Genomic DNA, 3,889 nt, shown 5'->3' on the forward strand with positions numbered 1-3,889 from the left:
GCGCACTAGTAACTCTAATGTAATTAGTAAACCCCAGCTTTTACTGCTGCGTCCCACCTGTGAATTATGTTACTCAATGTTTTTCATTCATCTGTTAACACATCTGATGTTTTTGACTCCTGCCGTTTGGGGTCTATCTGGCAGAGTGGAGGCATGTAGTTTTGGATGGCTGCAGTGCGGTGATGCTCTGCAGGTGGTAAAACATAGAAGCAGGACACACAGAAGGCTTTATTACAAAGATCTCTTTCCATCAGCACTCACCACATTCTGTATTGATTGGTACTCCACCTAGTCACACTTGTCTGTAAATTCAAAAAACAAACAAAACTTTAAGCCATGTGAAGCAACTTTATTGGAACTGCTCTGGTATAAAAGAGCTAATTTTTACATCATTTTAAAATCGTGTTAGAAAATACATTCAGTGTAGTGAGTGTGTCTGCCGGCTATGTAAATGGACGGAAGCAACAAATGTGAACTATCAGTCGAACAGGCAAGAAGCTTCAGCGTATAGTATATTTGTGGGTTTACATTCCTGGACAAAATTGTGAGTTTGCTATTATTATCTTATCTTTGCTTATTAGCTTGGAACCACTACACAACACAACCACAGCAGCTATTGATTATGTGTTCACACACCAGTGCCACTCCATTTTAAGAATGATATTTGCTAATTAATTTCAAATGTATTTTTATTTTAATAGCCCCGTTTACTGCAACCACATAGTTGTACACGGCTTTATACACCTATATTGTCATTCGTATTTATTGTGCATCTACCTCTGTGTTAACTGTTGCAGTAGCTTCAATTCTGTCATGTGCTTTAAATGTTTCACATTTCCTTTTGATGCCAGTGTTGTTCTTGTAATCTTCATGCCATTGTTGTCAAGCCAGTCTAAATCTGTGGCTAGTCAGCCAAACCAGTCTCACAGGACCAAGCATTCATGCAAATTAAATGCCAAGTTTATGTTTTAATACCCTTGTGTCAATATAACCTTCTAATGTTGGCGTTGTGTGTGCTATAGAACATTAGAGTGCATACACACAAAGACCCAGAGTTGCCCTAGTACAGTGTAGTCCAGTGATGGTGTAGTAAGTGTAGCTAATGAATTTAAAACTTTTCAGCATTGCCCTGAAAATGATATGAAGCCTTTTATCTATTCAACAGAAAAGGCTTTTTTCAGTTGTGTTGGTGACACTATTTTCATACACAGTAATATAAAAATAAATTTATGTGCCTGCATGAGCTCACTGTCCATTTGATCCTTTTTCATTTAGACTGTGGATTTGCATTTAAAAACTAATATTCTCCCAACTTCATGTCTGAATTGATCTTTTAAGCAGCAATGACTCTAGCACTCCCACATATAGAAGTTTATCCAAAACTGTTGCCAGCAATCTAGAATGTATGGAGAGAGCTACTATAGCATCTTAGGAAATGGAATATTTCGAGCGTCATTGCTGTAACCCTGTTGTAAATGATTTGTTATTGTCACAGTACCACACTTTATGTCAATAAATTGTGAAACTCATGATATCATTGTGCTTTCAGAGGTATTTACCACCACACAAGCACATAACCTCTGGCCTGTATCATAATTTAAGGTTAGTGGGGTTGGCCAGCTATCGTGATGTAGCTTAACTCAACTTCTGTCAACAAATGCATGTAGACCAAAACCAACATCTAATACATCTCATTTGTCTGTGCTATAGAGATCCACTGTTTGTCAAGAACTATCATGAACATCAATGAGCCACACTGTTGTACTTGGTGACATGTTCATTATCATGAAGACATGCACTTTGAGTCAGTGTCACATACTCCAGCCTACTGCAAAATACTAGATCACCAAATGTGTGTTTGAGTACCATTTACTCTTGTTACTTTTGCTGAAAACTAGTGCCCAGCTGTTTTAGGAAATTAGTTTCCTTTTTAAAAATGTTTATGGCCCATTTTTAAATATTTCTAATCACAGTAGGGACAAATTGGCATGAGGCTGAGAAGCACAGACTGGGTAGGCAGGTATTAACGCACTGTTGGTTTTGGTCTTTTTATGGGATTTTTTGACTATAACAAATATATTGAATATTGCCAGCCTTATCCTTTCACAAAAACCTGGGGCCATGTAGTGTCCCTCCATAGAAGTGCTGATTTTCCTATGGTCTCTGGGCAAATAACAAAGCTGTAACATATGGCATTCTGTGCAGTGTCCACACTGCACATAATGGGGACTTTGAGGCTACAGGGTACATGCACAATACACAGAGGGTAGAAGGTGGGGGTGGTCAATAGGCAATAGGGGGGCCCAGTCAGTAAAGCCAGCCTCGTGTGTAGCTAATGTAGTTATCATCCCTAAAGGGACGAATAACAACAAGCACAGGACCACATGATCACAGTTATTTTCTTTTTCTAGGTGAATATACTGTAATAATTGTACATGTATTGAAAGTAGTTCATTTGGCTTAATAGAAGCGAGGCTTAGTGTATCGGAAGCTTTCCTCTACTTCCCTGTACTTCCTGAGCTGCCTCCTATCTGTAGTAGGAGATGCAACAACAGATAATACAGATCTACAGTTTAATGAATATGCTTCCCATGTTGTGAACCTAGAGAAGGACAACCACTTGATTCTACCATCATGAGGAAAGTTGATAATTCATGAAATTATATTTACTCTTATGTATGAATGAAGTTGACTGTCGTGAAAAAGGACAATGAGAAATCTCTGTGAAGAAACTCTTTTAGACTCAATGAGATGCTGATAAAGTCAAAGTATTCTCATTTTTGGAGGACCAAATCAATCATTGAAACCAAATGGTTGGCTCTGAAAGAAATTGTATTTACATTCATCTTTACAGATGAAGTACAGGGAGTTAATCATGTCTGAACATGAAGACTCTTTTTCGCCTGGACCTACGTCTTTGACAACGATTGTCTACATATCCACCTGATGTGAAGAATTCCCAGTGATCTCAACGAAAAGCACATCCTTCAAGCCGGAGTTGAACCAGCGACCTAAGGATAACTGCTACTGTGAACCTACAGTCCTCCGCTCTACCAGCTGAGCTATCGAAGGAGCAGCTCATTGCTCAATTGTTCAGTTTTTCTGTGAAACAGAAGATTAACGAAGCTATACTTTTCAAACAGCCAAAATTATGGGGAGTGGATCAAGTTTTTTGTTCTATTTCTTTGTTTGACACATCACGTCCCCTAGACAATGTTTTCTACACCCCAACTTTGAGGTCAGCCAATTAATGTAGTTCCAAGGGTGGAGGATCTTTTAGTTTTGGTTTAGCAAATCAATCATTGAAACCAAATGGATAGCTCTGAAAAGAATTGTGTTTACATTCATCTATACATTTAGATCACAGGGAGTTGCTAACGTCAGAACGTGGAGACTCTTTATCGGTTGAACCCTACATCTCTGACTACGACTTTCTACATATCCATGTGTTCTGAAGAGTTCCAAATGACCCAAACGAAAATCACATCCTTCGAGCCGGAGTTGAACCAGCGACCTAAGGATAACTGCTACTGTGAACCTACAGTCCTCCGCTCTACCAGCTGAGCTATCGAAGGAGCAGTGTCATGTTGAATTGTTCCTTTTTTCCTTGAAACAGAAGATTAATGAGACTATGCTTTTCAAAGAGCTGACAGTATGGAGAGTGGATCAAGGCAAAAGGCCATGGTTCTTATTCTATTTCTTTGTTGGACATTTACTCATGATGACACATTACATACCTCCCTTGGACTATGTTTTCTACACCCATACATTGATTTCAGCCAGTTAATGTAGTTCCAAAGGTTGAGAATCTTTTCTTTGGTAGTTGAGTAACTCGATCATTGAAACCAAATGGATGGCTCTGAAAACCATTGTGTTTACATTCATCTTT

General features: G+C 38.8%; 2 non-coding genes across 2 annotated transcripts; both read right to left on the reverse strand.

Annotated features, from left to right (window-relative positions):
• Nucleotides 1-2,983: 2,983 nt before the first annotated feature.
• trnay-gua (transfer RNA tyrosine (anticodon GUA)) lies at nucleotides 2,984-3,072 on the reverse strand. The gene is given in 2 exon segments: nucleotides 2,984-3,019; nucleotides 3,036-3,072. It is a non-coding gene; the product is annotated as a tRNA-Tyr (tRNA).
• Nucleotides 3,073-3,486: 414 nt separating this feature from the next.
• Nucleotides 3,487-3,575, reverse strand: trnay-gua (transfer RNA tyrosine (anticodon GUA)). The gene is given in 2 exon segments: nucleotides 3,487-3,522; nucleotides 3,539-3,575. It is a non-coding gene; the product is annotated as a tRNA-Tyr (tRNA).
• Between the last annotated feature and the right edge of the window lie 314 nt (nucleotides 3,576-3,889).

Source organism: Seriola lalandi, unplaced genomic scaffold (assembly GCF_002814215.2).
Source record: "Seriola lalandi dorsalis isolate HSWRI2012SDOR001 ecotype SW California unplaced genomic scaffold, Sedor1 jcf7180001995350, whole genome shotgun sequence".
In the NCBI taxonomy this organism is placed as follows: domain Eukaryota; kingdom Metazoa; phylum Chordata; class Actinopteri; order Carangiformes; family Carangidae; genus Seriola; species Seriola lalandi.